This window comes from Mesocricetus auratus, unplaced genomic scaffold (genome assembly GCF_017639785.1).
Source record: "Mesocricetus auratus isolate SY011 unplaced genomic scaffold, BCM_Maur_2.0 Super-Scaffold_100033, whole genome shotgun sequence".
Classification (NCBI taxonomy): domain Eukaryota; kingdom Metazoa; phylum Chordata; class Mammalia; order Rodentia; family Cricetidae; genus Mesocricetus; species Mesocricetus auratus.
This window is the reverse complement of record NW_024429213.1, coordinates 1,776,390-1,789,018: the sequence shown is the minus strand read 5'-3', so window position 1 is coordinate 1,789,018 and position 12,629 is coordinate 1,776,390.

Below are 12,629 nucleotides of genomic sequence, written 5' to 3'. Positions count from 1 at the left end.
GGTTTGGTCTTATCATAGTGTGTCAGATTTCCTGCATGTTTTGTGTCAGGATTTTTTTAGATTTAACATTTTCTTTGACCAATTTATCCACTTGTTCTATCATATATTTAACACATGAGATTCTCTCCATTTTCTTTGAGCAGTTTATCCCCTTCTATTGTATCTTCAATACCTGAGATTCTCTCTTCCATCTTGTGTATTCGGTTGGTCAAGCTTGCTTCTGTACTTCCTGTTCAGATTCCTGAATTTTTCCTTTCCGGAATTCCCTCAATTTGAGTTTTCTTTGTTGATTCTATTTCCACTTTCACACCTTCTATGATTTTATTCATTTCTTTTCACTGTTTGTATTTTCCTGTATTTCTTCATTTCTTCTTTAAGAACCTCTATCATCTTCATAGAGGCAGTTTTAAGGTCATTTTATTGTGCTTCAGCTATGTTGGAATATTCAGGACCTGCTGTGGTAGGATAGCTGGGCTTTGGTGCAGACATATTGCCTTGACTGTTATTGATTTCATTTTTTGTTTTATTTTGGTATTTTTTTAGATAGGGTTTCTCTGTAGCTTTAGAGGCTGTCCTGGAACTCACTCTGTATGCCAGGCTGACCTCGAACTCACAGAGATACACCTGCCTTTGCTTGCCCAGTGCTGGGATTAAAGGTGTGCACCACCACCACCCAACTTGATTTTGTTTTTATGCTAATGTCTAGATATCTAGGATTAGGATGATTACAGGCCTTGGTGTTGATTCTTAGTTTTGTCTTTGTTGGGTGGGTGTTTTGGTTTTGTTTTTCTGAATTTTCAGAGAGTATGATGTCTGTGTGTTGTTTAATAGGAAATATTCTTTGAACCTGAGAGTTGTGGCCATGGGGGGTGGTGTTTCAAGTAAAGTGTTTCTGCATATTGGAAGCTGACACTTAGGGATGGGGATAGACTAGGGGTCTGAAGAGGTTCACAGGAGAGAGAAGATCAGAGTGTTCAACCAGGATCTGCTTATTTTGTCTCCTTGGAATGGGGGAGAAAGTGAAGAGAGGTCAGTCCAGAAGATCTGCTATAATGATAGGGATGAGGTTGGAGGGTTGGATCTAGAGGAACAGGAGGAGAGGGGAAGATCTACAGACAGCCCACCTGCTCCCCTGGAAGGAGTGGCCTGAGAGTTAGCAGAGAATAAGAGCCTGTTGGAGTTGGGGGCTGGGATAAAGCAACAAGCTCTAGAAAAGAGGCCAGAAGGGGACGATCCATGGGATTTGCAGGAGATGGGAACAGAAGGGAAGGGAAGCCTGCAGCTGATTCTTTGTTACAGAGCTAGGGATGAGACTTGGAGGGGAAGAGGGAGAGGTGAAGGTCTTCAGTTGGTTTATCTGTTTCCCTGTCCTGCTCTGCTGGTGTGTTCCCAGGGAATGCCTGCTGGTGTTGGAGGCTGGGATATGAGGATGACTTGCGGGAAGGATGGTTAGGTTAGGGTAGAAGATCCACGTGACTCCTTGGGTATGGGGTCAGAGAGGAAAGGGAGACCCCAGAAGGTTCTCTGTCACAGCACTGGGGAAGAGACTGAGGGACTAGATCTAAGGAACAGATAAAGAGGGAGAGATCTGAGCAGTGAAAACTTTAGAAGGTGATTAGGATTAGATGTTAGGGTGAAGTCACTGTGACTGACTCCTGGGGGCTTTATATAAAAATAGGAAGATAGGACAATGAGATGGCTTAGCATGTCTGACAACCTGAGTTTGACTCCTGAAACCCACATTGGAAAGAGAGTACTAACTCCTAAAAGATGTCCTCTAATATCCATACGTGTGCCTAAACACACACACACACACACACACACACACACACACACACACACACACACACTTTTAAAAAGGGAGAAGTTTGGAGAAATGGTCCAATGGTTAAGAGTACTACTCTTCCAGAGGAATTGAGTTCAATTCCCAGCACCCACGTGGCAGCTCACAATCATCTGTAACTCCAGTTCCAGGGGATCTGAGGCCATCTTGACCTTCATCGTACACTTACTTACATGCAGGCAAAACAGTCATACACATTAAATAAATAAATATTTTTAAAAGAATAGAGAATGAGATCAGAAGACTCACTTGTACGTGTGCACACATACATTCATTCATACACACACACACACTCACATACTCCCTTACTCACTTACCAATATGTAAGCCATCATTATACTGGGCCCTTGACCTGGGGTCAAAACCCCTATCTGTCTGTCTGTCTGTCTGTCTGTCTATCTGTCTAATATGTCCTCCTTCCTTCTTTCTTTCCTGCTTTCTTTCTTCTCTATCTTCTTTCATTCCTCTCTCATCCTTTCTTTCTGTTTTAGATTTTGAGATACAGTGGTCAAGAGTGGCTTTAGACTAGCTATGTAATTCAAGAGGCCTCAAACTTGGGATCTTCCCGCCTCTGCTTCCCAATTGCTGGGAAGGTCAAATCTCTCTCTTTTTTTTATAATAAAGATACCCACTCTGTGATGTTCTGCATTAAGCATTAGAAAGATTAATATATGTATAAATGAATATTTGAAAAAAGAATCTGTCCAAATATGACAAGAAAATCTCAAATTAAAACCACACTAAAATATTACCACATACTGAACAGATTGTCCAACATTTAAGTCTCATGTAACAGGTGCACCATCACTTGAAATAGCTTGGCATTGCATAATGACTTTAAAAGCAGGCAGTCTCCGGGAGGCCAGATGCAAATATGTGTGCACCTAAGCTCAAGGGCCATTCATGAGGATTGAGGAAAGAATTCTCCAAATATTTCAGTTGGTACCCATATTTGAACACTATTAAGGTGATCAGTGGGAGCTACTTTCTAATACTCATGAGCAAATAATAAGTACTAACTGGAGGCTGGCATGTAGAAGAATGCGGATCGATCCATGTTTATCGCCATGCACAAAACTTAAGTTCAAATGGATCAAAGACCTCAACATAAATCCAGCCACACTGCACCTCTTAGAAGAGAAAGTGGGTGGTACCCTTGAACGAATTGGTACAGGAGGCAGCTTCCTGAACATAACACCACTAGCACAGACAGTGAGATCAACAATTGATAAATGGGACCTCCTGAAACTGAGAAGCTTCTGTAAGGCAAAGGACACAGTCAGCAAGACAAAAGGCAGCCCACAGAATGGGAAAAAAATATTCACTAATCCCACATCTGACAGAGGGTTGATCTCCAAAATTTACAAAGAAGTCAAGAAGCAAGTCTCCAAAACATCAAAGGACCCAATTAAAAAGTGGGCTGCAGAACTAAATAGAGAATTTTCAATAGAGGAGTCTAAAATGGCTGAGAGGCACTTGAGAAAGTGCTCAACATCTTTGGCCATCCGGGAAATGCAAATCAAAACAACTCTGAGATACGATCTCACTCCTGTCAGAATGGCTAAACTCAAAAACACCAACGACAATTTATGCTGGAGAGGATGTGGTGAAAGGGGGACACTCCTCCATTGCTGGTGGGAGTGCCAACTGGTTCAGCCACTTTGGAAATCAGTATGGAGATTCCTCAGAAAAATGGGAATAAACCTACCACAAGACCCAGCAACTCCACTCTTAGGCATATATCCAAAAGATGCCCATTCATACAACAAAGATGTCTGTTCCACTATGTTCATAGCAGCTTTATTTGTAATAGCCAGAACTTGGAAGCAACCTAGATGTCCCTCAACCGAAGAGTGGATAGAGAAAATGTGGTACATTTACACAATGGAGTACTATTCAGCAGAAAAAAACAATGGAATCCTGAGATTCACAGGCAAATGGATGACACTAGAAGAAACCATCCTGAGTGAGGTAACCCAGTCACAAAAAGAGAAACATGGCATGTACTCTCTCATATATGGATTTTAGACATAGATCTGGGGAGGGCCAGCCTACAACCCCATGGCCAGAAAGTCTGGGAAACAGAAACTTCATTTAGTGGCTGATCGAAGAAGAGGCAGACTCCCTTGGTTAAGTACTGAGCTGAACTCAAGAAAGCCAGTAACAGAGAGGGAGGACTGATGACCAAAGGGATTAAGACTGGGCTGGTTTAACCCCCAGAAACAGCTGACCAGACAAAGGTTAACTCTTGAATCCCAGACTGACGCCTGGGAATCCAGCATGGGACTGATCAAGACCCCCTGAATCTGGGTGTCAGTGAGGAGGCCTAGGTAATCTATTGAGCCTTGGGCAGCAGATCAGTACCCATCCCGAGTATACACACGGACTTTGGACTCCCATCCAACAACGTGAGGTGCACTCTCACCCTGAACTCTTGGGGAAGGGTCTAAGCCCTGCCCTATATGAAATGACAGACTATGGACATCCCCATGGAGGGCCTCACCCTCCCTGGGGGAATGAGGGGATAAGGGGGGGGGTTGGGGGGAGGGCACGGGAGGGGGGAGGGAAAGGACCTGGAACTGACCTGTGAAGCAACCTTGTTTCTTATCTAAATTTAAACTCTAAAATAAATAAAATAAAATTAATGAAAAAAAGAAAAGATACTGAAGATACTCATACAAATTATCAAAGCCTCTAAGTGTTTGCTGATCAGAGAAAATGACAAATGAATAACCTTTCAGAGTGAGGCTGTCTAAATGTGGTAGTTTGAAAGAAAATGGTCCCCATAGGCCCATAGGGAGTGACACTATTAGGAAGTGTAGCCTTGTTGGAGTAGGTGTGGCCTTGTTGGAAAAAGTGTGTCACTAGGGGTGGGTTTTGAGGTTTCGGATGTTCACGCCAGGCCCAGTGTCTCTCTCTTTCTGCAAATTCGGATGTAGAACCCTCAGCTATCTCTCCAGCACCATGTCTGCCTTCGGGTCACTATGCTTCCAGACATGATGATAATGGATTAAATCTCTGAACTTTAGGCCAGCCCCAATTAAATGCTTTCCTTTATAAGAGTTGTTGTGGTCATGGTGTCTCTTCACAGCAATAAAACCCTAACTAACACACTAATAAAAACGCTATGTCCCTGTTCATAGGGTGGGCTACTAATTAGGATGAATCATTGTCCTCATGTGTCAAGTCAACTAAGATCAACAAACTAACCTGCTACCAAAGGTCCCAAATTCAAGCTAGGACTTATTTCCCCAGGCACTGTGACTGACAGTCCTTATATATCTGTCCCTTTAGAGGTTCAGTTGCAGTAAGCCTTCCTGTTCAAGGGCACACATCAACATTCATTAGTGGATCAATGAGAGTCTCATTTTTCTTCAAGATCAGGAAATACATGATAGTTTAGGTAGCTCCAGAGCTTTCCTCTGGGATCATGCAAAACTGATGTAGGGATGGCATGACAAGTAAACTGGATTTTCTCCTCATATGCATTGCTAGCAAGCCAACAACCTCATAAAGTTGACATGCTAAATAGTGCTGCAGAGCCTGCTGCTTACAGCAATCAACCTGCAATGCCAGCTTTCAATCTTGTTGCCTGGGCTGCCAGGCTTTAATGCAATAACAAATCATGTATTGCCATGCTTGTAATCGCAGAACTCAGGAGCCTGAGTCAGGAAGACTGTGAGTTCAAGATGATCCTTCTGTATTTGCCTTCACAGGTCTTTTCTCTGTGTGCACTCTATGCTGCCCATTCTTTCCCTCCTTCCCTCCTTCCCTCCCTTCCTTCTTTGAGACAAGGTCTCATATAATTCTGGGTGGCCTGAAATTTGCTATGTAGATCTGGCTGGCCTTGAACACACAAAGATCTACCTACCTCTGCCACCCTTTCTTCTTAAAAAGGCACTACCCATGCCAGGTGTGGTGGTACATTTCTTTAATTCCAGCACTCAGGAGGTAGAGGCAGGCAGATCTCTGTGAGGTCTTCAGAATGAGTTCCAGGGCAACTAGTGCTAAAGAAACCCTGTCTCGAAAAAATAAACTAATTAATTAATTAATAAAATCAGTGCTGGGCGTTGGTGGCGCAAGCCTTTGATCCCAGCACTCGGGAGGCAGAGGCAGGCGGATCTCTGTGAGTTCCAGGCCATCCTGATCTACAAATCGAGTTCCAGGAGAGCCTCCAAAACAATACAGAGAAACCCTGTTTCGGAACCCCCCCAAAAAATCAAAAGGACACTATCCATGTTGGATGAAGGACCCACTCTTCTGATCTCACTTAACTTTTGAACATCCTATCTCTAGGACTTGGGATAAAGATCAGTTGATAGGTGACTTCACTGGTTCAATCCTCAACATTTTATAAACTGAGTGTGATTTTCTAAACCTGTAATCTCAGCACCCTCAGGAGCTAGAGGCAAGAGGATCAAAAGTTCATGGTTATTCTCAGCTACATAGTAATTTTTAGACTAGCCTGAGCTATATGAGAGACACTTTTAAAAGTAAGTAGGAGTTGAAGAGATGTCTGTGGGTTTAAGAGTGCTTAGTGTTCTTGCAGAAGACTGGAGTTTGGTTCCCAGAACCTTCAGGTGACATGCAACCACCTATAAATCCAGTTCTAATGAATATTATGCTCTTTTCTGGTCTCTGTGGACACCTGAATGTGTATAGTATACATGCAGACAAACAGGCACACACATATACATAATTTTTTTAAATCTTTAAAATAAAATTTGCCTGGAGTGGTAGTGCACGCCTTTATTCCCAGCACTCCAGGAGGCAGAGGCAGACAGATCTCTTCGACTTCGAGGACAGCCTGGTCTACATAGTGAGTTCCAGGAAAGCCAAGACCACACATAGAAACCATGTGTCAAAACAAAACAAGACAAAACAAAAACAAAAAGACAAATTAGTTAATTAGAAATATTTCATTCCATCCAAACATGGGCATTGGGGATTAAGGCTTCAGTGTATGATTTTAGAGAAGCACAAGTCCATCCATTACCAACCCTGCTAACAATACTAGCTAAGTTAGACACCTGAAAGCCACCATTATTGCTAAGGACTGGACTGTCTGAAATGCAGTTAACTTTCGTTTGAAATTTTTCATGGATATTTATTTATTTTTGTGGGGTTTTTTGAGACAGGGTCTCTCTGTGTAACCACCCTGGCTGTGGAACTCCCTCTGTAGACCAGGCTGGCCTCAAGTTCACAGAGGTCCACCTGCCTCTGCCTCCGGAGTATTGAGATTAAAGACGTATGCCACCATACTCAGCTCTTAGTAGATATTTAATCCCTTGTAATCCCATTGGTGTCCTTGACCAGCAAATTCTGAAAGGGACGTACATAGATTTTTCCTTTCTTTAGGGATGGCAGATCTTCTTTTTGATACCTTAATAATATCAGTGAGAAGGCTGGGGGCATAGATCAGCCGCAGAGTGCTTGGCTAGCATGGGTACAATCCTTAACACTAAAAAATTAAAAGAAAAGAAAAGAGCCTAGGCTAATGCCCATCCCTGCAATGAATGATGGGAGGCAGGGTCACCCACAGGTGAGATGACTGTCCCCAGAGTTCTCTAGCAGGAATGATACTAGTGGTGATGATAATGACAACAGGAATAGCTAACAAGTGCTGATCAAGCCCTGTGTAAAGCTTGCTATAAATTTGTTATATGGTGGATAAAAGTCTTCATAAAGAGTTGTGACTGACATCCCTACAAAAGACAATTAACAAGGGAAAAGCAGAACTCTCCTACTGGGTACAGAGACCCCTCTAGAATGAAAGTCCTATGAACTGTTATCTGAAAGGAAGGTCAGAGAACTGGACATGGTGGGACACAGCTGCAGTCTCAACATTTGGGAAGTGGAGGCCACAGAATCACGAGTTCAAAGTCATCTTCCACTATATACGGAATTCAAGGCCACCTTGGGCTGAATGAGACCACACCTGGAAAAAGAAAACACAAAAAAGAAGGAAAAAGGAAGATCAATTTCTTTATATCCAATCTTACACAGATATCTGGGAGAAAATAGAATGACATTTTCCCCACTCATCTGATCCTGAGTTTGGAAATTTAATATATCTTTACTCCCCTTTTATTTCATGTTATTGGCACACACCTTTAATCCCGGTACTGGGGGAACAGAGGCAGGCGGATCTCTGAGTTTGAGGGCAACCTGGTCTACAGAGTGAGTTCCAGGACATTCAGAGCTACCGAGAGAAACTTTGATTCAAAACACAAGAGAGAGACAGAGACAGAGTCAGAGGGAGCGAGGGCATATAACATATACCTTAAAAAATTCATAGGATCGAAGACAGATCAGGCACCAGAGTGACCTCGAGTGATCTAAAGGTATAACATCAATTGGCAAGCTAAGCAATAGTGGAGGGACCACCTCGAATGCCCATTCCTGATAATGAACTTGATGTCTATAACCATCCGGGAGCCTTCATCCTGTGACTGATGGAAGCAGAGGCAAACACACAACTAATCACTGAACTGAACCCAAGGAACCCAGTGACAGAGAGGAGTGATGAGCAAATTGGCAAAGAATGGGCTGGCAAAACCAGCAGAGACAGCTGATCTGAACAGGGGAGTGCTCTTGGACCCCAGACCAACAGTGGGGAGGCCAGCATGGGACTGATCTGGACCCCCCCAAATGTGAGTGTCAGCGAGAAGGCCTGGGCAACCTATGGGGCCCTGAGCTGTGGATCAGTGTCTATCCCTGGTATACAAACTGTCTTCATGTGCCTATAGCACAAAGAGAGATGCTCTCTCAGCCTGGACTCTTAGGGGGAGTGCCTTGACCCTACCAAGAGTAAAATGACAGACTCTAGATAACCCCTATGTGGAAGGATTTGGCAATAGGGTGGGAGGGAGGGGGGGAAGGGGAGTGCGGGAAGAGGGGAGGGAGAGGGAACTGGGATTGGCATGTAAGACAAGCTATTTAAAATTAAAATAAAAAATGAAAAAAAAATTAAAGCAAAAGAATCCTGTCTGTCGGTTTAATGGTACACTTTTCAACAATTTAGAAGATGAGAATAGAAAATTCAAATTGTTACTTTAAAAGGCTTTAATAAGGAAAATTAAAGTTTAAAAATGCTGATTAAATCCAGTTGCTTGTAAATGACTGACAATTTTGTGTTTGTCTGGGGGGGAACAAGACATATGAACTTGCCAGTGAGAAGCAAGCAGGCAAAAAGAAAAGAAAGCTTCCTCCTCCATGTCCTCTTATGTGAGCAGACACCAGAAGGTGTAAATCAGACAGAGGGTTTGTTTTCTCTTCTCAAATGATCCAATTAAGAATATCCTCCACAGGCACGCCCAGCTGCTTGGGTTTCAGTTGGTGCCAGATGTAGTCAAGTTGACAGTCAACATTAGCCCTCACAAGCAGTTAGTTAAAACTGGATGATTAACTGATTGACTGAGATCAGCTTGAGACTGTCATCTGGGCTGGCCTTTAGCTCAGCCTCTTGATTCAGTTTTATGAGTGCTCCCACCTTGCCTGGGATTCAGATTTTAATTTTTCATTTGTTTGTCCTTCTTGTAGATGAAGTGATGTTACATTTTTATTCCTATGGCTGAAGGCTGGAAAATTGCTTTTGTTTTAGATATTTTGAAGCAAGTTCTAACATAGCTCAAGCTAGCCTCAAAGTCAATATATAGCCAAGGCTGGCCTTTAACTTCTGGTTCTCTTGCCTTCATCTCTCAAGTACTGGGGTCACAAGTGTGCATCAGCATGCTCCCTATTTTTTAATTTAGGGTTTAATTTTTACACACCAATTCCAGTTCTCCCTCCCTCCCTCCATCCTTCTCCCTTCACCTTCCCCTCACCCCACCCACATCTGCTCCTCAGAGAGGATATGGTCTCCCATTGGGGAGTCAGGGAAGTCTGTCTGAACAAGACCTCCCCACTGTGACTGGACTGAGCAAAGTATCCCTCATAGGAAATGGGCTCCAAAAAACCAGTTCATGCACTAGGGATAGATCCCGGTGCCACTGCCAATGGCCTCCTAAACTGCATTCAGGGGGTCTGGCTCAGTCCTGTACAGGTTCTGCTGCTGTCATTCTGGAGTCAGTGAGTTCTCACTAGCTCAGGTCAGCTGTTTGTGTGGGTTTCCCCAGCATGATGTTGACCCCTTTGCTCATATTCGAGTCTCTCTTTCTTTGAGTGGAGCCTGAAAGCTTGGCTAAGTGGGTAGTTGTGGATCTCTAAGTCTGATTCCATCTGTTGCTGGATGGTTTGACAATTATGGTAGACCTCAATCTGATTACAGGGGCCTACTTGTTTTAAAAGCAGGTCTCCCATCATGATCTTGGTTTGCTTTAAACACTCAATCCTCCTTCCTCATCCTCCTCTGTCCTGTTGTAAATGTTGGGGAACAGGGCCATAAGTTTACCTTCAAATACTGCCTAGAAACCAATTTTTTGAGTCAAGCATGGTGCCACACTCCTATAATCCCAGAATTTAGGAGGGTGATGCAGGAGGATTATGTCTTCAAGGCCAGACTATGCTAACATAGGGAGTTCCAGGCCAGTCTAAACTACAAAGTGAAACCCTGTCTCCAAAGGGGGAGAGAAGGAGGGAAGGAGGGAAGGAGGAAAGGAGGAAGGGAGGAAGAGAAGGAAGGGAGGAAGGGAGGAACGGTTCTGGGGCTGAAGAGATCTCCGACGCTAAAAGTAAGTATGATTCTTACAGAGAACCGAAGTCCCATTCCCAGCTCCACAGAGTCCAAGCCCTTCAGCCCTCTGTGGGCATCCACACACACATACACTTGATGAGAAATAAAAATAATACCTTAAAATGTTTTTTTTTTTTTTTTTTTTTGGTTTTTACGAGACAGGGTTTCTCTGTATTGTTTCGGAGGCTATCGGTCCAGCCCGGCCTCGAACTCACAGAGATCCACCTGCCTCTGCCTCCCGAGTGCTGGGATTAAAGGCGTGCGCCACCACCGCCAGGCTCAGAAGACACTTTGGTGGAGTCCGTTTTTCCTTCTACCTTTTTGTAGGCTTCAGAGATGAAACTCAGGTTATCTGGTTTGCAACACAAGTACCGTATTGTTTTGGTTTTTCGAGACTGGGTTTCTCCAAGTAAAACAGTCTTGGCTGTCCCGGATCTCACTTTGTAGACCAAGTTGTCTTAAAATTCACAAAGATATGCCCGGCCTTTGCTTCCCAAGTGCTGCGATTAAAGGTGTGCACCCACATATCCATTGCAACACAAGCACCTTTAACCACTGGACCATCTTTGCTAGACTTTACCTTGTTTGTTGAGACAGAGCCTTTTTTATTGGCCTGGAGCTCACTGGTTCTCCTAGACTTTCTGGCAACTAGTCCTAGGGATTTTGGTGTCTCCTCCTCTCACTGAGATTACAACACAGATCACCACAAGTGATTTATTTTTATTTGGGAGTACCTTAGTATTTCACTCATGCTTGTGAAGTACTCACTTTACCAACTTGAGTCATCTCCCTAGCACCCAAGAACACGTTTTCGAGAGCAAGAACTAATCCAGTCTTGAAATAAACACACCGATATCCCTGAAAGGTCTCACCTATAAGCTTTCCTGCATTGGCAACCAAGTTCCACCATGAATTTTGACAAGGACAGACCACATCCACACCATAGTAGCAGCCTCACTACTCTTCCACAAGATGACAACTAGTTTGATTTCTTTCACTGTAGACTAGTTTTACCTGGCTTAGAATTCCATGGAATACTCTTTTGTGAGATTACCATTTGTGTCTGGCTTCTTTCCCTTAACCTTAAGTTCAGGAGATTCATCTAATTTGTTCTATAGTTCTTTGTGATTTCTGAGTGTCATTCTATTAATGTGATCATTGTCATAGTTCTTGGTCAATTCTTTTGTTGGATACCTTGGCTATCTTTTTTTTGTTGTTTTGATTTGATTTTTGCTAATATAAAGCTTATCTAAACATTTATATACAAATTTTACTATGGATATGGATATGTGGTTGGGTCACCACAGCCAATTTTGGGCCTGTATTAACTCTGGTTCAGTGACGTCATATTGGTAGCCACAACTGGCAAATGTTACAAATTACAGCTGTTTTCTTCCTGGAAAGCTGGTTGTTAACATTTACCAGCATATCGTTTGGGTATATGTTTTCATTTATCTAGTGTAAATACTTAGAAATGATGTTGCTGGGCTACACGACTGATTTTTAACTTTAAAATTATTTCTTGTCATGTTTTTGCAGAGAATTTAAAGAAAGAAATCTTATCCTTTTATAGAACCAACAGACTCAACTCATTACATACAAGTTCTCAAAATAACCACTAACTTGTTTTGAAGTAAGAAAACGTGACAGCACCATTTGGGACACAGGGTTCCTTCTAAATTCATCTAGTATTCAGGGTGGCCATCTGTTACTTTATCCAAAGGAAAACCAAGACTCATAACTTCTGACAAACAAGTGACAACTTTGAGCTGGACACACAGAGGAACTTCCCACCAGTCAGGGAGCTGGGGTGTTGTTATATTTGAAAGAGGTAGTTTCAAGGCCCTTAAGGACATTTTTCTGTGGTTGTAAAACTGGCAAGAGATCAACCTAGTCTTTTTTTCAAGGGTGCTGGGGATTTAACTTGGGGCTTTGTGGTTCATTCTACTGGTGAGCTTCAGGTTTAAAAAAAAAGAGTTACATGTATCTCAAATGGACAGAGAAAATATGTTTTCTAAAGGAAATGTTCCAAGAAAAAGAACATGCGTGTGTGTGTGTGTGTGTGTGTGTGTGTGTGTGTGTGTGTGTGTGTGTGTGTGTCCCTCTCTTATT